This window comes from Rana temporaria, chromosome 1, assembly GCF_905171775.1.
Source record: "Rana temporaria chromosome 1, aRanTem1.1, whole genome shotgun sequence".
NCBI lineage: Eukaryota > Metazoa > Chordata > Amphibia > Anura > Ranidae > Rana > Rana temporaria.
In genome coordinates, this window is record NC_053489.1 from 454547035 (window position 1) to 454572591 (window position 25557).

Here is a 25557-nt window from a genome sequence, read left to right on the forward strand (position 1 = left end):
TTACCACTGACCGCCCTGTCCAGCGAGTCATGGACATTGCCTTCCACATGCCGGTAGAGAGCCAGAATCGCCTTCTGTGAGAAAAAGTGGCGTTTGGGAACTTGCCACTGAGGTACCGCACATTCCACAAACTCACGGAAGGGGGCATAATCTACCAACTGAAAAGGCAGCAGTTGAAGTGCTAGCAATTTAGCTAAGCTAGCATTCAACCGCTGGGCATGTGGATGGCTGGGAGAGAATTTCTTTCGGCGCTGCAGCAGCTGGGGCAGGGAAATTTGCCTGGTACAATCTGCCATCGGTGTACCGATAGTAGATTGCCCGCATGTACTAGGCTGTGACACACCTAATTCTACACCTTTAGTCCTATCAGTGCAGGCTTCAGAGAGGACTGAGGGTATAGTGGAGTTGGAGATCCCAGCTGATGAGGGGCAAGGGGAGGTCCGCTTTGTTCTTTTGTGTGGGTCTTTGAGGTACGCTTGCCAACGAACTGCATGGCAGGTCGACATATGTCTGGTCAAGCATGTGGTGCCCAAGCGGGTGATGTTTTGGCCACGCGAGATACGCTTGAGACATATGTTATAAATAGCAGTGGTACGATCTGAGGCACTCGTCTGAAAAAAGGGCTACACCAAAGAACTTTTGGAATAACGCTGAGACACAGCAGCGCCCTGCACATGCGTAGCTCTGCGTTGTGAAGCAGTCGGTGTGCTGCCCTTGAGCTGGCCCCTGGAGGGCATCCTGCCTCGTTGGAGATGTGCCTGATCCTCCTCCTCCTCCTCTCTTCTATCAGGCACCCACATACAGTCAGTGACCTCATCATCCCCTCCCTCCTCATTACTGTAGAAAACTTGGCAGTATGCTGAAGCTGGGGGAACATGACTGCCAGATTGCTGTCCTTCTTGGGCACCCCCTCTCTCTGGGCTCACGTTACTGCCTTCCTCTAGCTGTGTACCATCATCGGAGCCTTCAAAAAGCTGCGCATCCTCATGCAGCATGTACCCAACACTGTGGTCAAACAGTTCGGGGGACTCCTCAGGAGGACATGGTGGGGCTAGGGAAGGAGTGACTGATGCCATTGAGCAGAGGGAAGAGGACACCTTGGCAAAAAGTACCCTGAGCCTGGGTGAGAGAGGATGAGGACGGCTTGGTCATCCACTCTACCAAGTCTTCGGCATGTTGCGGCTCAACACGGCCAGCTGCCAAAAACCAGGACGAGCGTGTCCAACGGCCACGTGCTGATGAGGATGCACCGTGTCCACGACCAGCACTGTTGCCTCTAGACGCAGATCCTGCTTGCCCTCGTGACTCTCTGCCTCTCCATGTTGTCCTTCCAGACATACTAATGGCCTGCAGAGGACAAAGGCAGTACACACACCTCATAGCTTTAGGTGCAAACTGCAGAGGACAAAGGCAGTACACACTACGTAGCTTTTGGTGCAATCTGCAGAGGACACGGGCAGTACACACCAAGTAGCTTTAGGTGCAAACTGCAGAGGACAAAGACAGTACACACACTACGTAGCTTTAGGTGCAAACTGCAGAGGACACGGGCAGTACACACCAAGTAGCGTTAGGTGCAAACTGCAGAGGACAAAGGCAGTACACACCACGTAGCTTTATGGTGCACATGGCAGAGGACACGGGCAGTATACACTACGTAGCTTTAGGTGCAAACTGCAAAGGACACGGGCAGTACACACCAAGTAGCTTTAGGTGCAAACTACAGAGGACATGGGCTGTACACACCAAGTAGCTTTAGGTGCAAACTGCAGAGGACAAAGGCAGTACACACACTACGTAGCTTTGGGTGCAAACTGCAGAGGACACGGGCAGTACACACCAAGTAGCTATAGGTGCAAACTACAGAGGACACGGGCAGTACACACCAAGTAGCTTTAGGTGCAAACTACAGAGGACACAGGCAGTACACATCAAGTAGCTTTAGGTGCAAACTGCAGAGGACAAAGACAGTACACACACTACGTAGCTTTAGGTGCAATCTGCAGAGAACATGGGCAGTACACACAAAGTAGCTTTAGGTGCAAACTGCAGAGGACAAAGACAGTACACACACTACGTAGTTTTAGGTGCAAACTGCAGAGGACACGGGCAGTACACACCAAGTAGCTTTAGGTGCAAACTGCAGAGGACACGGGCAGTACACACCACGTAGCTTTATGGTGCACACGACAGAGGACACGGGCAGTACACACTACGTAGCTTTAGGTGCAAACTGCAGAGGACACGGGCAGTACACACCAAGTAGCTTTAGGTGCAAACTACAGAGGACATGGGCAGTACACACCAAGTAGCTATAGGTGCAAACTGCAGAGGACAAAGGCAGTACACACACTACGTAGCTTTAGGTGCAAACTGCAGAGGACACGGGCAGTACACACCAAGTAGCTTTAGGTGCAAACTGCAGAGGACACGGGCAGTACACACTACGTAGCTTTAGGTGCAAACTACAGAGGACACAGGCAGTACACATCAATTAGCTTTAGGTGCAAACTGCAGAGTACAAAGGCAGTACACACTACATAGCTTTTGGTGCAATCTGCAGAGGACACGGGCAGTACACACCAAGTAGCTTTAGGTGCAAACTGCAGAGGACAAAGACAGTACACACACTACGTAGTTTTAGGTGCAAACTGCAGAGGACACGGGCAGTACACACCAATTAGCTTTAGGTGCAACTGCAGAGGACACGGGCAGTACACACCAAGTAGCTTTAGGTGCAAACTGCAGAGGACACGGGCAGTACACACCAAGTAGCTATAGGTGCAAACTGCAGAGGACAAAGGCAGTACACACACTACGTAGCTTTAGGTGCAAACTGCAGAGGACACAGGCAGTACACACCAAGTAGCTTTAGGTGCAAACTGCAGAGGACACGGGCAGTACACACTACGTAGCTTTAGGTGCAAACTACAGAGGACACAGGGAGTACACATCAATTAGCTTTAGGTGCAAACTGCAGAGTACAAAGGCAGTACACACTACGTAGCTTTTGGTGCAATCTGCAGAGGACACGGGCAGTACACACCAAGTAGCTTTAGGTGCAAACTGCAGAGGACAAAGACAGTACACACACTACGTAGTTTTAGGTGCAAACTGCAGAGGACACGGGCAGTACACACCAATTAGCTTTAGGTGCAACTGCAGAGGACACGGGCAGTACACACCAAGTAGCTTTAGGTGCAAACTGCAGAGGACACGGGCAGTACACACCAAGTAGCTTTAGGTGCAAACTGCAGAGGACAAAGGCAGTACACACCACGTAGCTTTATGGTGCACACTGCAGAGGACATGGGCAGTACACACTACGTAGCTTTAGGTGCAAACTGCAGAGGACACGGGCAGTACACACCAAGTAGCTTTAGGTGCAAACTGCAGAGGACAAAGGTGATACACACCATGTAGCTTTATGGTGCACACGGCAGAGGACACGGGCAGTACACACCAATTAGCTTTAGGTGCAACTGCAGAGGACACGGGCAGTACACACCAAGTAGCTTTAGGTGCAAACTGCAGAGGACACGGGCAGTACACACCAAGTAGCTATAGGTGCAAACTGCAGAGGACAAAGGCAGTACACACACTACGTAGCTTTAGGTGCAAACTGCAGAGGACACAGGCAGTACACACCAAGTAGCTTTAGGTGCAAACTGCAGAGGACACGGGCAGTACACACTACGTAGCTTTAGGTGCAAACTACAGAGGACACAGGCAGTACACATCAATTAGCTTTAGGTGCAAACTGCAGAGTACAAAGGCAGTACACACTACGTAGCTTTTGGTGCAATCTGCAGAGGACACGGGCAGTACACACCAAGTAGCTTTAGGTGCAAACTGCAGAGGACAAAGACAGTACACACACTACGTAGTTTTAGGTGCAAACTGCAGAGGACACGGGCAGTACACACCAATTAGCTTTAGGTGCAAACTGCAGAGGACACGGGCAGTACACACCAAGTAGCTTTAGGTGCAAACTGCAGAGGACACGGGCAGTACACACCAAGTAGCTTTAGGTGCAAACTGCAGAGGACAAAGGCAGTACACACCACGTAGCTTTATGGTGCACACTGCAGAGGACATGGGCAGTACACACTACGTAGCTTTAGGTGCAAACTGCAGAGGACACGGGCAGTACACACCAAGTAGCTTTAGGTGCAAACTGCAGAGGACAAAGGTGATACACACCATGTAGCTTTATGGTGCACACGGCAGAGGACACGGGCAGTACACCCTACGTAGCTTTAGGTGAAAACTGCAGAGGACATGGGCAGTACACACCAAGTAGCTTTAGGTGCAAACTGCAGAGGACAAAGGCAGTACACACACTACATAGTTTTAGGTGCAAACTGCAGAGGACACGGGCAATACACACCAAGTAGCTTTAGGTGCAAACTACAGAGGACACGGGCAGTACACACCAAGTAGCTTTAGGTGCAAACTACAGAGGACACAGGCAGTACACACTACGTAGCTTTAGGTGCAAACTGCAGAGGACACGGGCAGTACACACCAAGTAGCTTTAGGTGCAAACTACAGAGGACACAGGCAGTACACTTAAAGTAGCTTTAGGTGCAAACTGCAGAGGACAAAGACAGTACACACACTACGTAGCTTTAGGTGCAAACTGCAGAGGACACGGGCAGTACACACCAAGTAGCTTTAGGTGCAAACTGCAGAGGACAAAGGCAGTGCACACCACGTAGCTTTATGGTGCACACTGCAGAGGACACAGGCAATACACCACGTAAGAATACTGCAGCTAGCACAATCACCTGCCTGCCAGTAAATTAGGAATTGCTGATCTAGCTAAACTATACAGTGTATAAATATATGTACAACACCTGGGATGCATATATATCCTCTACACACTGTGGGCCAGATTCATAAAGCACTTACACCGTTTTTTTGGTAGATGCACGGCGTAAGTGCAGATTTGCGCCGGCGGATCGCTGCGCCTTACCCAGAGAACCAGATTACGCCTCCAAATAGACTTCATCGCCTCGGTGTAACCTTTCCACGCCGGCGCGGCGTTGGTGCAGATTTACGCTGGTCCGATCTGGCGTGGCCATGGTTTTTTTGTTTTAAATATGCAAATTAGGTTTTTGGGTCGATTCATCAACTTAAGCTTGTCTGGCGCAGGCTACTCCCGGTGAGCGGAGCTGAAATTTCCGGTGCAAAGTTACCCCTCATAAAAGCAGGGGTAACTTTGCACCAAACTTGCAGAGGTCAGCTGGAGAGCAGCTAAAGCAGCAGCATTACAAACGAACTGAGCAACAACACTTGCTGGACAACACATAGAGGCGGTCCCCATGTTGGGAGAGGCCCTCAATAATTACAGCCCTCTCCTCTGGGCTGAAATTGGTCATCCGCCCACCTGAGGATTCCTCATCAGCCATAACTGCCCCACCGCAATGCAAACGACCTAGCTTAGAAAAAAAAAGCTTCAGTACATTTGCACCTGCAGGGCGGAAGTCTGGGCTGATTCATGGACTGGGCTTTGGTAGTGGGTCGGCGTAGCTCAGGGATCACGCCGGGGCGCAGTTCTGAGCATGTGCAGATTGGGGCATTTACCCCTGGATGTCACTGAGCATGTGCGGTCTAAGATGCGCCCCGGCGTGACCCCTGCGCCACGGTCGGCACTTCATTAGCATAGGGTAACTTCCAGTTGGCCTTACCCCGCCTTACGCCGTCTAAAATCCGCCCCGCTGGGGCATCGTAGACAAAAAAAGTTTCTTGAATCACCTAACTGCCTCTCCGCGCTGGACCGGTGTAGTCTAAAAATGATGCACCACGCCGGTGCAAATCTGCACCATTGTATATGAATCTGCCCCTGTAACTTTAACTGACTAGCCTGCCTGCTCTATCTACCTAGAAAAAATTACACTCTCTCTCTCTCTCTCTCTTTCTCTCTCTCTGTCTCTAACCACCACCGCAACACACTACACAAGGTCGACCTGCAGTCGGCCTTTTATAGTGTGGGGCGTGTACTAAACCCCCTGAGCCATAATTTGCCAAAGCCACCCTGGCTTTGGCCAATTATGGCGCTTCGTTTTTTGCGCTCTGTGATTGGCCAAGCATGCGGGTCATAGTGCATGCTTGGCCAATCATCAGCCAGCAATGCACTGCGATTCCGCAGTGAGTTATGGGCCGTGACGTGCCACTCGAATTTGGCGCGAACAGCCCGTAACGTTCGTATTTCGACGAACGGTCGAACATACGATGTTCGAGTCGAACATGGGTTCGACTCGAACACGAAGCTCATCCCTAGTGTTGACACCCACCAATGCAGTAACAACAGAACACTGGGATGCAGATGCATCTGAGAATCCAAAGACTCCCATGGTGACAGTACATTCAGATGTAGAGGCCTGGGGTTATATTGAGTGAAACAAACTGCCTCAATTGAAGCCTCCATCTTTCCCAATACCCACATGCAGAAGTGATTTGAGGGACTTCTCAGCTCTCTGAGTGATGCTCCCTGCCTTCTCAAGGACACACATTTTTCTAGGGGAAGAAAAACCTTTGCCTGAACCATATCCCAGATCAAGCCTAAATATTTCAGTTTCTGATCCCCCTAGATCCTCAAGAGACCCAGAACTTGCTGGGCAGTGGCCAGACCAAACGGTAAGGCCACAAACCCATAATGCTAATCTTCTATGGAAAAGCAGAGGAACCTCTGATAAGGAGGAACATTTGGGGCATGTAAGTAGGCATCCTTTATGTCATTGGATTCCAGAAAATCCCCCTGGTTATAGATCGTCTGCCACCATTCGCCCCAATTCCATCTGAAAACTCCTTATCTGAAGAAACTTGTTTCAATTTTTCAGGTCTAGGATTGGTTGCACACTGTCTTCTGGCTTGGGCACTGTAAAGAGATTTGAGTAAAATACCCAAATCCTTTCAGCCTCTGTAAACAGCCTGATCACCCCCTGCAATAGAAGATGATGCAGTGCCAAAAAAAGCAAAGATCTCGTCTGCAGATTTGCAGAAACTTTTTTTTAATTCAATAGTTTTTTATTTATTTCAGCAAAGTGAAAAAAGACAATCAATACAACAGTGCATTAAGTCATAGGAGGAACAATGTCCCATTGTAGAACATGTCCTCAAGATATATCAAGATACAGTAGTAGTTGGTATATTAATAAATCATGTAAGTAAGTACCGTAATGGTAGCAAATAAGGGATAATTGAACTTAACCGTCAACAGGAACAAGAGTTGGTATTCGCTAAACAGAGCATGACGCCCTCACCAGGGGGTGACGGCTCGCTAGGGTTCGGTAGATTAGAGATCCTGTACTCCACCCGCGCCCCTCACGGGAACTAACTGCGCAAAGTGGGGCACTGGCTCTCCTCCATAGGGACAGGGTTAATCAATACTGTGCATACATGCTCATACCACTGGAAATTCCTTACTATTGGTGAACCAAACCGACCAGGGAGACCACAGCGCTGTAACCCTTGCGAGGCGTCCTAATGAGGATGCCAGTAGCTGTTCATGAGAGCAGTGTAAGTTGGTCAGGTCAATCACTTCAGTGATCGTCGGGGGAAGGTTGTCCTTCCATTTCCTCGTTATTGACAGGCGGGCTGCCATAAGGAGGTTGAGCACTACGTGGCGTAGTGCAGTCGGGATCAGTTCTATCCCTAGGGAAAGTATTGCCAGAGCTGGATCTGGTGCAATTCTGGTGCCCGTTATTGCGGAAATTACGTTGAACACATGGCCCCAGTATTGTCGAAGCTTGGGACATCCCCAGAGTATGTGGAGCAGGTCCCCGCTCCAGCCACAGTTTCGCCAGCAGGAGTCGGGGGTTTGGGCCTTGAATTTGGATAAAACTGCTGGTGTGTAGTACCACCGGAGTGTGATTTTTACAGACAATTCCCATAGGTTGGTGCAGTTGGAGGCCCTTTGTGTTAGTTTGCATGCCGTGTGCCATTGAAGGGGTGAATAGGATCTATGTAGATCCTTTTCCCATTGTTCATGGGATGGAGTTTTAACAAAACTACGTTTGTCTTGAAGGATGTTGTAGAAGAGGGAGATGCCCTTTTTTGGCTGGGATTTAGCTGTGAGATAAACCCAAACACATGAGTTAATGGTGTGTGGATGTGTCGGTGTCGTCCCTAGACAGTGTTGAACTTGTAGGTATTGGAAGTAAGAGTTCTGGGGGATGTCAAACTCCCTCTGTAACTGTTGAAACGATTTGATGGTGTTGGTAGGAGAGTATAGGTCTTGGAGGAATTGGATGCCCCTCTCTCGCCACGTTTTAATTGCTAGCGGGGTAATCAACAGGGATAGAGTAGTAATTGGTATTTTCAAAGGGATCGTCGGGTCCGAGTGGTCCCGTCGTGCTAGAAGCTGGAGCCACGTTCTTATGGTCACTTTCATGGGCGGTGCCAGGTGGGTCGGGGCCCTATGTTCTAGAAGGGCGGCAAATAGCCACAGGTTCGGTGGGCCCACCGAGCTGTAGACTCGCTCGATCTCGCCCCAGGTGGTCGAAGGTTCTTGCTGAAACCATTCTCTCGCCTGAGCCATGACTGAGGACGAGAAATAGTCGTGAAAGTCGATGTAGCCGACCCCTCCGGCTAGTCTGTGTTTAATCAACTTTGTGTGGGAACATCTGGATTTTTTCCCCTGCCAGACGAAGCTTGCTAGCATCGCCTGCAGGGATCTAAAGTAGCTGGCTGGGACCGGGATCGTTACGTTTCGAAATAGATAGAGCAGTTGTGGGAGGTGAATCATCTTGAAGGCGGCAAGCCTGCCCCACCAAGATAACTCAACCTTGCCCAATCTACCCAGGTCTTGTTGCATCTTATTTCTCAGGGGGATATAGTTATATGGGAAAAGGTCGCGTGTGTTTTTGGTGAGGTAGATTCCTAAATATGGTAGGCACGAGTCTGCCCAGGTGTAAGGGAATTGCTGCTGCAATACATTGCTCGTCACTGGATCTACTCCTAGGTTGAGGATTTGAGACTTAGTGGCATTGGCTTTGTATAATGAGACCTCCCCGTACCAATGTAGTACTTTTTGGATCTCTGACAGGGATCGGGAAGGGTCAGTGATCATCAGGATCACGTCATCCGCGAACATGCTTATCTTATGGGTGCGGGGTCCTATAGTGATTCCGGATATGGCCGGATTGCTGCGGATGTGTTCCGCTAGAGGTTCCATCATAAGGTTGAACACTAGTGGCGACAAGGGGCACCCTTGCCTTGTGCCATTTGATATATGGAATGGCTTGGAGAGTAGGTTAGCGGAGTAAACTCGCGCTGAGGGATTGGTGTACAAGGCGAGGATGGCCTTGAGTATTTGCCCTTGAAAGCCAAATCTTTCCAATACTGAGGAGAGATAGGTCCAGTTGACCCTGTCGAACGCCTTGTCTGTGTCCAATGACAGGAGCAGAGAAGGCGTTCCGGATGATGTTGTGTGGTGAATCACGCCGATAAGACGTCTTGTGGCGTCGGACGTTTGACGCCCTTTGGTGAAACCTGTTTGGTCCGCATGGATCAAGGAGGGGAGGACATCGACTAGTCTGTTTGCTATTAACTTGCCATAAATTTTCAGATCAATATTTAAGAGGGATATTGGCCGGAAGTTTTGAGGAACCGTGGGTTCTTTACCTGGTTTGGGCAGGGTGATGATAAGGGCATCTAGCATTTCATCAGGAAATTGAGATGAAGTGGCAGCGTGGTTGAACATGTCGCAGAGGTAGGGAGCTAACGTGGTAGCGAAGGTTTTGAAGTATTCCCCTGTGTATCCGTCGGGCCCCGGGGATTTTGCTGAGGGGAGTTTATCAATTACAGTTCGTATTTCTAATGGTGTAAAGGGCATGTTAAGGTCCGATAGTCGTTCCGGAGTAATGGAGGGAAGGTGTACTTGGTCTAGAAAAGATTCTATGTCGCTTGTCGTGGGATGAGGTGTGCTCTCACTATCCTTTAGGTTGTACAGTTCACTGTAGTATGAACTGAATGCGTCTGCTATCGCTTGCGGATTGATATGTTTATCTCGGTCTGTCGGGTAGTTGATGTATGCTATTTTAGCTTTAAGCCTATGTCCCTTGATGCGTTGGGACATAACCTTACCAGCTTTGTTGTTCGAAGCAAAGGAGGTAGCTTTCAGCTTCCTGAGCTTCTTTTCGTATCCCTCTAGTAGCAACGTCCTTAGGTCGGTGCGAAGTTTAAACAGTTTGGCATGAAGGGTCGGGCTTGGGTTCGTTTTGTTCAGTGTATCTGTGGACATTATCTGGGCTGTCAGGTCGTCCAGTGTTTGCATTCTCCTCCTCTTCCACCTAGCTCCTAACTGAATAAAATAACCCCTCATAAATGATTTGTGAGCACACCACAATACCGCCGGGTCGGACACTGAGCTAGAATTGGTGCTAAAGAATTCTTCCAAGCGTTCAGATAGGAACGATTGGTTGTCAGTGCGCTGGAGCAGCGAATTATTCACTCTCCACATGAAGGACTTGGGAGTAGAGTGTTGGTTAGTAATTTGAATGCTCACTGGAGCGTGGTCCGACCAGGTGGCTTCATGGATCTCAGATACACATACATTTTGCAATAGCCATTTATCAGACAAGAAAAGGTCGATGCGCGAGTAGGTGTTGTGACGCGAGGAGAGGAACGTGTAGTCCCTCTCTGTCGCGTGACAACACCTCCACACGTCATATAGGTCATGCGCGTTCAAAAAGGCAGCCAGCGGTGAAACCAAACGTTTGGGCCCCGCTGAGGAGTCCATGTCATAGTCAGGTACAAGGTTAAAATCGCCACATATAAGAAGATGTCCTTGCTGGATTTTCAGGGTTGCTTTCAGTACTCTTTTCAGGAAGCTGATCTGTCTGGTGTTCGGGGCGTATATATTCACTATGGTGTATTAAACGTGCTCCACAGTACATACTAATACTATGTAGCGTCCCTCAGGATCCAGGATACTGTCGTGGAGTTGAAATGCCACAGAGTCTCTAATTGCAATTAGGACCCCCCGTTGTTTTTTCGTGTAGCAGGCCGAAAAGACATGAGGGAAGGATTTGTGTTGGCATTTGGGGGCAGCGTTCAGGGCGAAGTGCGTTTCCTGGACGCACACTATGTCGCTATCGTGGGACAGCGCTGTTTTCCATAATGAAGCCCGTTTTACCGGGTGGTTGAGACCGTTCGTGTTCAGGGAAAGAACATGGATGGCCATCTTGGAGTGGAGGTGTGTGCAGGATGGGAAAGACTCACAGTTCTGAAGGTATCACAGGCGGTGTATGGTGCTGGACAGTCGGTTACTGGTAACTTGGTAGCACTGGGAATCTCGGCTGGTCTGGATGCGATAGAGACTCTAGCGGAGAGAAAATTCAAGCGGTTCTGTTGGGAAAGAGACAGTTAATGAAATACGAACGCTGTGCACAGTTGCAGAGGTCCTGGCCTCTGTGCGATTAAGGGCCTAGATGACTCTAGAACCTGATGCTTCGTTCCCACCACCGTGGGCACCCGACTTGAGACGGGCAGATATCGGCCAGTGGGAGAGATTAGATAGTCACGTGAAAGGATCAACAAAGAACTAGAAAACTCAAACAAAAAGGGTCAGCAGCAATAAACAGGTGTACTGACTCAAATCAAGGGAATGTTCCAACAGCTAGTTGTCAGTAGGACAGAGAACAGGGGATCGTCGTCGCCTTACAAAGTGAGGTTTGAGGGCTCATTTCCTGCCAGGCGGTGGTTGGTTTGGGCGGCGTTTGCCTCTTGGTCGATGGTCTGAGAAGGCTTGTTGGTCTGCAGGAGATAGCTCCAAGATGATGCCCCAGGAGTGGAGGAGCTGTAGGCCATCCCGTGGATGAGATATAACATTGGTCGAGCCATTGTGGGTGATCACCAGCGTGGCTGGGTGCCTCCACTTGTAGGATATCTTGTGGTTATTAAGAGCCTTTGTCACTGATTTCATCTGCCTCCTCATGGATAGTGTAAATTGAGATAGGTCTGCATATAAGTGAACGCCATTGAATGGGGCTGGGAGTTCAGGGGTTAATCTGGCTTTTGCTAGCAGTTTCTCTTTGGTTGGAAAGAAATGGATTTTCATAAGCACATCCCTAGGGATGGAGGCCTCCAGGTGCTTAGGTTTGGGGATCCTATGTATGCCGTCAATGATACTTTCAATTTGCGATACTTCAGGCAGCAGTTTTGCAATCATTTCCCGGGCATAATTGTGCAGGTCAGCAGGCATAACAGACTCGGGGACCCCTCTCATTTTAACGTTATTTCTCCTCGAACGGTCCTCGAGGTCTGCAAGCTTAGCCCTTATCCAATCTGTTTCCTCAGCCTGGTCCCTGCATGCATCTATAAGCTCATTAACAGTGCTAGCACAGTCATCCATTTTGCATTCCACTTGTTGTACTCTATCTCCTAGGGTATTCAGTTCTGCTGTGAATCCCCTCACCATCGTGGAGATATTTAGCATGAGGGAGGATTGCAGGGACAGTAACATGTCCTTTAGAGTGGTGTCCAGGACAGGTTGGCCGGACGTAGGGAAGAGGGCAATGGAGGATGCAGCATCGAGGCCTACCTTCTCCTGCGGCGTGAGTGAAGCCTCCTCTCCTGGGGCCTGTAGTGTGGCGTCCATCCGCATCCGTGTTTTCGCCGGGCTCTGTGTCGATGGCGTGTGAGGTGATCTATCACGGGCTCCGTGCGGCTCGGTGTCCTCCTCCCATGGGACTGGATTTGAATCCGGGAGGTCTGTGTATGGCGATGAGGTAAACTGCAGGCGCGCGCCGGCGCCATCTTGGCTCCTCCGTCCCCCTGACGGCATGGTGAAGAAATCCGTCAATTTCCTCGGGTAACGATCCTCCTTACGCTTCCTAGCCTGCATCGGGTGGTTGTCCCGAGGATGGGCAGGCTGGATGGGGCTCTGAGCGGTCTAAAGTGCGCTGGGCAGTCGCTGTTCCCCCGGTTCTCTGTCAGAGCTGCAGGCTTAAGCGTCTTCTCCACTCGCAAGCCACGCCCCGATTTGCAGAAACTTTTGAACGCATGAAGCATGGAGGCAGAAATCCTCAGAATTTCAATTTGTAGCCCTGAGAGACTGCCTCACAAACCCATCCATTTGTTACCTCCTCAACAAGCAAGGAATCGGACTTCGACAGTTCAGGAGCCCGATTTTTCTGGCAAAATTGGCCTTGTGGCATTCCCCTAGAGAACAAGACCTGAGCTAGACAAAAACCATTTGCAGAGATGACAGATTCTGATGTATGTGCAGCAGCTGCCCTACGAGCTGGACACACCCTTTTTCCTGAGGGGAAGAAGGTAACTTTTTGCACCAGAGATCTTCTGAATACAGTAAAACCTTGGTTTGAGAATAACTCGGTTTGAGAGACAAGCAACATTTTTGATAAATTTTGACTTGATATACAAGCGATGTCTTGATATAGGAGTAGCATCATGTCACAACTGAGTATAAAAGAGAAGCGCCTCTAAGTGTAGCAATATGGTAAAATTTAATGAAGGTACAACATTAAGCAACTCACACAGTTGATGATTAGGAGAGGCACATCTAAGTATGCAGGCATTTCAGGGTAAAGCTGTCCACATAGACCATCCTCCACACCACCATCGACTGCGCTCCATGAGTGGTTCAAGCCTCTCTTTCAGATCACTCTACTGTAGGGTAGTCTTCCTGGTCACAATTGCAGACTGACAGCGGTGAGAGCCAGCGGTGTGGAGGACGGTCTATGTTGACAGCTTTACCCCGGATTCCTGTGCCATGTGCCTATTTTAATCATCAACCATGTGAGTTGCTAAATGTAATATCTTCATTAAATGTAACTATATTTCTACACTTAGAGGCGCCTCTCTTCTCTTTTATACTCTTTAGCTCATGCAGGATTTTGCTTCTAATCCCCTTGTGGAGGTTGCCATTTGTAAATGTTTTGGGTACACAACCTGGTCACATGCTATAATCTTTTTATATGGACTTTAAACTGAAGGACCTATGAATAAATGGTTGTGGAACAAATCATTTCAGTTTCCATTCTTTCTTATGGGGAAATATGCTTTGATATACAAGTATTTTGGATTACAAGCATGTTTCTGGAACAAATTATACTCGCCAAGGCTTTACTGTATAAGGATTTGACTGCACCTAATTGGGGAGGGTGCTGCTCTGATGGGGGAGAAGATGGCCAAAAAGTTAGAAGGACTTTAAAACTAGGTGGTGGGGGGAAGGGATCAGAGGAAGCAATAACCATCAGTGAGCAAAGGTCAGAAGGTGCTACTGAGGGCATAAGGCCCCGTACACACGACCGGATCGATCCGCTGAAACTGGTCCGCCGGACCAGTTCCAGCGGAGAGATCCGGTCGTGTGTAGGCCCGAGCGGACAATTGTCCCACGGATCGGACATTTTCCAGCGGATAAAAATTTCTTAGCATGCTAAGAAATCTGTACGCTGGAAACCTGTCCGTCGGACGTATTCGGTCGTCTGTACAGACTCACCGGACACGTCCGACCGACCGCCATTCCTCACATGCGTCGTACTGATTCGACGCATGCGTGGAAGCTTTGAACTTCCAGGGCCGCCCACGTCGCAGCGTCATCGTCGCGGCGACGGCGCGGCCACGCCCCGCGTATTGTTTACGCGCGGATTTCTGTCTGATGGTGTGTACAACCATCAGACAGAAATCCGGCAGCGGTCGCAGCGGATCTATCCGCTGAAAACGGTCCGGCGGACCGTTTTCAGTGGATCGATCCGGTCGTGTGTACGGGGCCTTAGTGGTATGGTGACTAGAATACCTAAACACAAGGTTAGCAGAATCACATTGCAGCCTAAAAACAACTAGGGAGGAAATAATGTGCACCAGTTAATTAAGAGGCAAATGCTAAAAGCCTAGCTGATACACAAGGAGGATATCAACAAAACTTGAAATATGAGGAGGAGTCTGTATAGAGTATAGTATAGAGTGTGTAGCGTATAATACCCATGACTGTATTTTTAGTGACACATCGCTGGATCAAGAGGGGGCTCAGAAGTATTAAGAGGGCTGTGGGGGTAGCAGCACACAGAAGATTTTTACCTTCATGTATAGAATTTATGAAGGTAAAGGGGCCTGTACAACTACTTTAAAGAACTTAGTCAAAGTTAAAGCTAAGTTATTCCTAATCCTATGCCTACCTGAGTCCTTGCTTCCACATCCCCCAGACAAAAACAGGTGGGACCCCTTCCAGTCCGGTCCGCCACGTGCATGTGCATTCCCATGTTTCAGTAAATGTGTGCGTGCTCCCATGCACTCTCTCGATTACACACTAACTGGCAAAAAAATTGGTCTGGGAGCTATCAAGACACCAAAAATCTGGATGCAGAGGCTATGAATGACTTCAGCAAACTGCAGGAAGCTCAAACTGTCAGGGAAGCATTTTGAGAAGAACTGGCAAATATGGAAATATCCAATATGGCCGCACTAATGCATGCACGCGCATTAGTGAACGGTACGCAATAGGCGTTCAGGACAGCTAATGGACATATACGAAAAACTTGCTAATTGCCACAGTTCACCGGCCTATATAAGGACACCAGTGGCTCTCACAAATTGTTGGATTATCGTCAGCCTTGTATCCTGTGTTCCTGTGCCCTTTGCTTCTGCTTGATACCCGTTACCAACCCGGCTTACCCCTGACCTGCTATGGCTTCTCCCCTGGCTCTGAACACAACTTGCTTCACGGACCTGCCCCTGCCTATTCCAGATTGACATCCTGTGTTAGCTTGATCTCAACTATGCTTCCTACCTCTGCTCCTGACTGACTTCCTGTGTTTTACCCAGCTGTCAAGGTCCACTAGCACCACCAGAGAATCATTGGCTGTCTACTCCTGGGCATCCTTGCATCTGGAATCATCAGGCGGCTTCATATTCAGGCAACAAGTGCATCTTTGGGCATAGCATCCTCTGTCACCACCTTCAGGGGTGCACTCAGCCGCAAGGGGAGTCCTTTCATCCCCTCAGCCTCCAGTCTGGTACGTTGCACAAGCCCATCAACAAGTTTTAGATGGCTTAACAGAATGGCCTCATAGCCCAACTTGTACCAGCTTCCCTCTAATGTAGAGAAAACAAAGGGCAGGCGACCTAACAGGAGTGAGCTTTCTAAATACCAAGACTACTAGGAACTTATTATTTCCACCGCGGGGCCCTGATTACAAAAACGCAAACTTTACATAGTTCCCATTAAAGCATAAGACTATATTTGATTGCAATATTATTACATTAATATATCAATTCAATACAATGCATAATCCATTAACTATGAAAGAATAATACGATTTTTGGGTTTTAATTGGATTTTTATTTGATTGACACTGGGCTACCCATGAATACTTACACCCTTCTTTGACGTACGGTTGTATATAGCTGTAAGAAAAAATAAACCTCATATTAAATAAATGCTTTTTGCCCTTATTGTACATGGCCAGTTACAGTAATCTTAAACACTCCACAGAATGTCTATACACACAGAAATCTTCACAATTAGCTAGTGAAAAAAGAAAAAATATATTTGTTGTCCAGAGAGTCACAGCATGAAACATACACAAAGTCCTGTAATAGTTCTTGAGCGATAATTAGAGCTGAATAAAATATGGCTATTCTTCTCAGTGTTATTTAAATCAAGACAAAGTTGTAACACTTACATTGCCTGATTTTTAGAAAAACATAGATCAATTACATGCAAATGAACATACCTAATCAGTAATAAAAACAGGGTTAATTTATAGCTTTTGCTGCCACAGATAAACCAATTGTATCTTAAGGACAAAAAAGGAAGAGATAAAACGACAGACAGCTTGGAAACATATATTTAATTCAAAGCTCACAGGATGGAAGAAAAATAAAACAGCGCTCCTGCTAACAAAGAATAATGTTATTTGAAAGGGACTGCTACAATTAAGTCTCATGAAGGCTATTGGTGTGGGCTCATTTAGTCAGCTGCCATGAAATGTTAGAGTTGATGAGTTTAATTCCTAAGGAGATGGAGGCAGATTGGGTAATTAAAAGGATGCATTATGGATGTGCAAACCATTACTACAAACACTGATAGCAACGTCATTCCATAGCCTGTAGGACTGGTCATGTGTGAGTACAATTATATGAAAAAGGTTGTTAAATTAAAACTCTACAATTTTTGTAAGAGTTGATATATAAAAATACATATGGACATATTGGAGTAGATTCAGGTACGTGCGCTTCTTCTTACGGCGGCGCAGCGTATCGTCTTTACGCTACGCCGCCGTAACTTACAGGAGCAAGTGCAGTATTCATAAAGCACTTGCTCCGTAAGTTGCGGAGGCGTAGCGTAAATGGGGCCGGCGTAAGCGCGCGTAATTCAAATGTGGAAGGGGGGCGTGTTTTATGTAAATGTTTGATGACCTGACGTGATTGGCGTTTTTCACGGACGGCGCATGCGCCATCCGTGTACATATCCCAGTGTGCATTGCTTCCAAGTACGGCGCAACAACGTATTGGTTTCGACGTAAACGTAAATTACGTCCAGCCCTATTCGTGAACGACTTACGCAAACGACGTAAAAAATTCAAATTTCGAAGCGGGAACGACATCCATACTTAACATTGGCTGCGCCTCCTAATAGCAGGAACAACCTTACGCCGAAAAAGCCTAACGTAAACTACGTAAATAAATTGGGCCGGGCGTACGTACGTTTGTGAATCGGCGTATCTAGGTAATTAGCATATTCTACGCCGACAACAACGGAAGCGCCCCTAGCGGCCAGTGTCAGAATGCATCCTAGATACGATGGCTTAAGAGACTTATGCCAGTCGTATCTTAGGCTAATGTCGGCGTATCTAGCTTTCTAAATACAGAAAGTAGTTACGCCGGTGCAGATTTGAATTTACGCTGCGTATCTATGGATACGCCGGCGTAAATTCTCTCTGAATCTACCCCACTGTCATTTAACTGCATGTTAATACCACACCAGCCCCTATGACTTCCAGGATTTCAAACTGATGAGATTATCAAGCTTAATAAAAAATAAGAAATAAAAACACAAAAAAACTCAAATAGCAAAACGGGCAAAGCATAACGTGTCCCGTAACAACCAATCAAAATAGAGTTTGTACTGGTATGACTTTGATTAATACATTGTATAGGTTTCTATATGTTACTGCCATTTGTGTTTCATGCTTTGATTTTTTTATTACATAATCATGCATGTGTTACTTGTTTTGAGCCCCCTGATGTCACTACATTGTCAATGGGTAGAATTCAAGACAGTAATAAGAACTGCTTGGCAGATTTTATACGACGTAGGAGAGTTATTTATTCGTTCATTTATAAATTTTCTCTGCATACTAAGAAAATTATCCTATTACCGGTACTACCATACATGTGCTATAGCATTTTGTTAATGCTCCTTCATACATTGCCACCCTAAGACCTGGCCCAAAAAATGCATTATGCATTCCAGTGACAGCTCCTTAACCTAGCCTGATTCTAAAGCAGCCCATAGATGACCATTTTCTTTCCTTCCACAATGGGTGGAATAAAAGAAAACCACTTAATTTCCACATCAACATAGTCACAGCACTATTGTGTTCTGCCAGCAGGGGGGTGTGGGGAGCCAAAACACCATGACTACTGCTAGCGGGTATAGCTGCTGGCAATAATCACGTGTAGAGAGATCCAAAAGAGTGGTTGTACCCAAGTCAATTGATGGATCGAGTTGGATACAATCAGCCTGTCCATACATGGACTGAATCTTGGCCGGTCTCTGCTGAACCAAACAAATTTTGATCCATGTATGGCCAGCTTTATCAAATATACCATTATAATGCTAATAGAGCCCCTATGGTAGACAGAGGACAGCTGCAGAAAGAAATGTAATAATGGTGTTTGCTTGCCAAGTCATGACAACTCTGGATATTGTTTTACTATTGTCATTGACTAATATCAGACTTCTGTGATTTTAAAAGAGAAGCATGGCTTTTAAAAAAAAAAGAAGCCATCATACTCACCTAGATGGCTGTAACACCAATCCCAGCTGCAGCTGTCCCTCAAGAACTGAGCAATTAAACACTGCTAATCGCTCAACTCTTGGTTTTCAGCCTGCAGAGAGTCAGTGACTGTCAGTCACGGACTCTCTGCGCTGCCCCTCCAGTGCTCAGTGAGGATGTAGAGGGGGTGGGAGCAGCTGGCTCAGGTTCTTAGCAGCTCACTGAGAGGCTGGACCTAGCATCTGGGTGGATCCCGACTGTATAGAGAGCCTGGACTGGCTGAGTGACGCCATGCAAAAGTGGGCAGTAGCCTGCTGTTGGCTGAAACAGGGTCACAGGAGTGCAGAACAAACTGCACTTCTGTGATCCATAGGAGAAGCATACAACTTTTAAGGGAAGCAAAATAGCTTTGGCTATTGTTACCAAGTAATATTATGATTAAGAATTAATATCTCACATATATGATATATGGTTAAAATAAGAGAGTTCTGTGACCAGAGTAAAAGCTTTAACATAACACATATTTTATTAGAGAAAAAGTTATTAGTCTATCTAACATACTGCATACATTTACAGTTTTAAAGTAAGGGAAATAAAAGTTAGTTTCAAATACAAGATAAGCACATCACACTAAAAGTATTAAGAAAACAAATTATGACAAAGTATATGATAAGTGCAGGGGAGAAGATAGATTCTGATAAGTTACCTTGCTACAGACATCCCTCTACTGAAAACCCGGGCCCGGGAAGTCTCATCCTCTCTCCTTCTATTGATGAGACCCCCCTGAATTTATAATCCAGATGTCACTTCTGATTGGCTGAAATTGCCTTTTCCAAATATGGGAAACTTCCTTCTATCTTTAGCTATGCATAGGTTTGAAGTTTAAACGAATTACCTCTAGCTTGTTAATTTCCGGTCTATTCATGGAAGAGTACAGTTTTTTCCAGGTGACTCCATATTGTCTACCTTCCCACTGGGATTTCTTCCTGGCTTGCTTTGTATCTCAAAAGATGTAGTAGACTGGTTGTCTCCTGCCACCTTCTCACAAAGCAATCATGCATATCAAATTCGGAGAGTGCTAATTAGATATATTCAAGCCCTAACTGTCAGCCTATTATCAGAAATTCTCCCCCACAACATATCTACTCTTATCGTAATATATATATATATATATATATATATATATATATATATATATATATATATATATATATATATATATACATATATATATATATATATATATATATCTATGTACAATTATGGCGATTATACATAACGATTCACCCAAGGCAACAGCTATGCTTCTTCTTTAATGTGCTACCCTTTTCAACAACTTTTCATTATCAAACTTGTACTTATAAATTAAATTTATATCAGTCCTGCATTTGAAAACACTACAAAGTATTTGGTTTAAGTGGTGTAAGGCAGGAATAGCAAAGGGTTCATCTTAAATATGAACTGTTCTAACTAATGTAATGTTGTGTTTTTTTGTTTGATTTTGTGGACTAATAGCCTCAATGCTTTCTTCTATTGTTCAGAAGGTCCTGGTAGTTTAACATTTTGCTAAATGTAAGCACAGTTAACAGAGCTAACAATTAGGCTTTAGTGCCAAAACATTTTAGCTCACACATCAAGAGTTGACACTTCTTGGTGTGCTTAGCTTCTTCTTAAAAGATGGCTGGAAATAACACATCACTCATAAAGCAGAATTTTTCTTAGGAGCAGGGGCGTACCAAGCGGGGTGCGGGGGGGCGGTCCGCCCCAGGGTGCCACACATTGGGGGGTGTCAGTGGCCGGGTGACATTGCTATGGGGGTGCACTCTTCTGTCTAACAGACTCCCAAGGGCCTCCCTGGCTCTGGCTGCTCTGTTTAGTATTTTTTCTGTTAGCTGGAACACCCCCAGATCTGTGGCCGAAATGGTATGGTCTGGTTTCTGTTTTCCCCTGCTAGCTCCACCCACCACTGCTGAGAAGCCGAGCTGAGTGTGTCATTCAGTGCGGGGGTGGCTGCTGCTGTTACACACTGTGTCCACACCAACTTCTGAATGAAACTGAGAGCCCTAGGTGAGCTGATGATAGGGGGGTATATGGGTTGTGAGAAAAGGCTGGTGTGTGTCTGCCCTCTGCCATTCTGACTGTGCTGGTCTGGTAGAGAAGGGGGAGGTTGCTGTGTAGGGGGGCTCGCAAAATGGAGGCATGTGCTATGTACTGGTTGTAGAATGCAGGCATGTGCTATGTACTGGTTGTAGAATGCAGAAATGTGCTATGTACTGGTTGTAGAATGCAGGCATGTGCTATGTACAGGTTACAGAATGGAGGCGTGTGCTATGTACAGGTTACAGAATGGAGGCGTGTGCTAAGTACAGGTTACAGAATGGAGGCGGGGTGTTGCTTTGTTTACCACCCAGGTATAGAGTAGATGAGCTATCTGCAGCCAAGGTGACATAAATTTACCTACACCCACATCTTGCAGCCATCAGACCTGTCCAGCAAGCAGCATGTCACCACAGCATCTTGCCATCTTCCCTGTGGCCATCAGATCCCGTCTGCGGTCCAGCAAGCAACACGCCTTGTCAGCAGGTCAGTTCCAAAACCCGAATCAAATCATCAATGCCAATGTTGCCATTGTCTGCTGTCCCCAGGGACAGATCCAATCCAGAGATCGTTATAAAGTGCGATCTCTGGATCTGTCCCTGAGGACGGCAGACAATGCAAAGTATGGGCCATGCCTTGTATTGACAGTGTCTCCCCATCTCACTCTGATGTCTCCCTCATAGCAGCTCCTGTCCAGCTCTCCACTTCCCTGACCGTGACACGATCTGTCCAAAATTGTGGGATCTGCTCACACCTGAGTGACTGACACCTCTGTCCTGTCCCATCTATTGTCACTGGCTGCCATGGATGAACAGCATTGGCTGTTATTACAAGGAGTGGGAGAGGATGTCAAAATCCCCCCACAGCTCCGCCCAGGTCTCCCATCCCAGCCAGAGACCTGAGCCACCGGCTGGCTGGAGACCCGAACAAAGCCGGATTTGCCTTTGACCGGGTCTTCGATGTAGAAGGGGATTTCTCTGTATAGACAGAAAAAAACACTGCGCTAACGTGTAAATAAATTAACAGTGAAAAAAATTAATTTCTGTGAAAAGCTGCCAGTATTAATACTAAAATACCATAGTAAACAAAGAAACAAAAAACAAGATAATACGGCGCTAATATTTAAACCTGTGAAAAATATATATGTGAAATATATCTTAAAAAGTTGAATGCAACATTCATAAAAATAAATGTAAAATAAATGACCAAAAGAATGATCAAAAATTTGATAAAAGAATTGACAATATGGTATTCAATGTGACAAATCCAACCATATAAATAAACGAAGTGACAAAGAAATAGTCCATAAAAAATCAGTGCAAATTAAGTCCAATTAAGGTGAGCATCTGTGATTAATCAGGAAAGGGATCCTCCACCAAAAAGGTCACCCAATGTGTGGGAAATGAAATCTCCTTACCAGAGACAAAGACCGGGCTTTCAACGGTCTAATTCAGCATAAGGATGTTTAAAGTCTTCCTTGAAAAGACTATTCCAGACACTGCTATGAATCACCAGTATTGATAACTCCAAAAGATAGAATCCCATTCAAATCCGCTCCAGTTAAACATTGGTGTTCATAAAAAATAAAGAATGGTAGGAAACCACATAGTGCATTACTGTGTAAACATTGAGCTTTAATAAAAACAGGTGTGCACTTACAGCAAAAACTTTGGAATCTCGCATGTGGGATATGGTATGGAAGGGATGGCATTTCCTCAAGCCTCCGTTCGCTTCGTGTCTCCGTCCGTCGCGTGTCTCTCCCTCTAACGTGATGACGTCACTGTGGCTAAGCTCCTCCTACGCGTTTCGTCGCAATACGGACGTCTACGGGGATAGGCTGCCTGAGAGAACGTGATCACGAAGCTCATTATAAATAGCCTCATCCGCCATGATGGAAGAGGGCAAAATCAATGCGAGCTTATGGGAAAGAAAAAACGGAGCGTGCACGTGTTAATGTGCGACGCATAAACGAAGCTAATTGTGGGAAGAAATGTTAATATTCAGATAGATGCCATCTTGTGGACAAAAGGGAGTAAGACACGTGGACGGAAAAAACGAAGCAAAGGATACTATAGGAAACACCATCGCAGCTATCAATGACTTAACATCTCTTAATGAAAGTATGACATGCAAGGCCTGTACAACACATATCTCCTCTAAACATGCACAAATACATATATGTCATGAATCCTATATGTAATTACAAGATCATAAATTTCTTGATATATTTGAATTATATTTGTATATTGAAAACATTAGAAGATCAAGAAAAAAACAAAACAAAAATATGATAAAAATATTAAAAATATGTTAAAAACATTATTAAAAAGAAGATGGACATAAAAATATGAACTTAAAAAATGTGGACGGGAACAAAAACTAACTAAGCATTATTTAAAAAACAATTAATGTCCCAATCCACATTTAACCCATGAGGCCTATATGATCGCATATTGAAAATCCAGCGGGTCTCAAGCTGGGAGATAGTGCGCACTTTATTTGTACCCCTCCAGTGTGGACGTAATTTTTCCATAGGTAGAAACAATGTACCATCAATACTTTGGGCATGATGCTTCGCATAATGTTTAGATAAATTATGTTTAGAGAATCCTCTACCTATGTTACCTACATGTTCATTTAATCTAATATTAACAGCTCGTTTGGTTCGTCCTATGTATTGTTTTTTACAGGGACACTGTATTAAGTAAACCACATGGTCACTTGTACAGGTAATAAATGTCTCGATGTCATATATCTTAAGGGTCTGAGTAGATTGAAAAGTAGTAAGCTTACGTCCCTGAAATGCATTAATTTTGCAAATATTGCATTTTCGACATGGATAAAAACCCTTCATTTCTTGAAAAAAATTTACTACTTTAGGAGGATCTATTATATTTGGGGCAACTTTTAAACGTAATGATGGTGCTCCTCTAAAAATTACTATGGGTTTCTCTGGAATGATCGATCCCAATATCTGATCATTCTTTAAAACACCCCAATGTTTTCTTAAGATCTTTTTTACAGAGAAGTGTTGGTCAGAGAACCCAGTAATTAAAGCGAAGCTGAAAAAATCTTTATTATCAGTATCTGTCTTTTTTGTGGTTAAAAGCTGATCTCTATTTAAAGTACTGACAGTCAAAATAGTTTCATCAATACTGTCTTCTTTATAGCCTTTATCTAAGAATTTCTTCTTTAGAATTTGGGCCTGTTGTTGAAAATCATGTAGGGAGGTACAATTGCGTCTAATTCTCTGGAATTGTCCCTTTGGGACAGCCTTAAGCCATTGTGAGTGATGGCAGCTCGTAGTAGGGATGTATGCATTGCGATCAGTTTCTTTAAAATGGGTCATAGTAGTTAATGTCTCATCTTTAGCAATGATAATAAGATCCAAAAAATTAATTGTGGATGCACTAATATCATATTTTAAAAAAATTCCTCGGTCATTAATATTTAAGCTGGATAAAAAACTATCAAGGGATGGGGTATCACCTTCCCAGATCACCAAAATGTCATCAATGTAACGTTTCCACAATTTGAGTTGACTTGGAGGGTTGACATCAATGACTTCTTTTTCCCAGAAAGACATGAACAAGTTTGCCACACTAGGGGCAAACTTGGCGCCCATTGCTACTCCGCATTTCTGTAAATAATAATCACCACCAAACCAAAAATAATTATGGCTGGTTGCAAACACCAAAAGGTTAGCAATAAAATCTCTTTGAATAACTGAAAGTGACTTATCTTGCTGTAAGTAAAAACGGACCGCCTCTAGGCCATGATGGTGTGAAATGACCGTGTACAATGAATTTACATCAGCAGTGGCCAATAAAAATCCATTCTTCCATTCACAATCTTTTAGTAAATTGATAACCTGGGTGGTATCACGTAAATAGGATGGGGTGGAGATAACCAATGGCTGTAAGAACTCATCTATATATTTGCCGATACGTGCCGTTATAGAGTCTAAACCACTTATGATCGGACGACCCGGTGGATTGGTGGTACTTTTATGCACCTTAGGCAGGTAATATATCACTGGTACTCTCGGTGCTGATGGAATTAAGTGAGCTTTTTCTTTTTTATTTAAAACACCCAGTGAGAAACCTTCATTTATTAAGGCCTGGAGTTCTTTCCTATATTTTACTGTTGGATTGTTGGCTAAAAGGCTGTAAGTGGTGGTGTCAGACAAAAGCCTATGCATTTCAGCTATGTAATCGCTTTTGTCCAAGACCACCACTCCACCACCCTTATCCGCTGGACGTACAACCAGATCATTACGTTTACAGATTTGTTTCAGTTGACTTTGAAATTCAAATGTATTTCTAGATCTGGGAACTTTCAGGTCCGCTATATCCTTTAAAACAAGCTCCTTAAAAGTCTGTAAAGAAGATGAAATAAAACCTGGTGGGTTATATAAAGAAGCATTTGCCAATTTGGTGTGTCTGGTTGGAACCACAACATCACCAATCGGCTCACTACTTGCTGATGG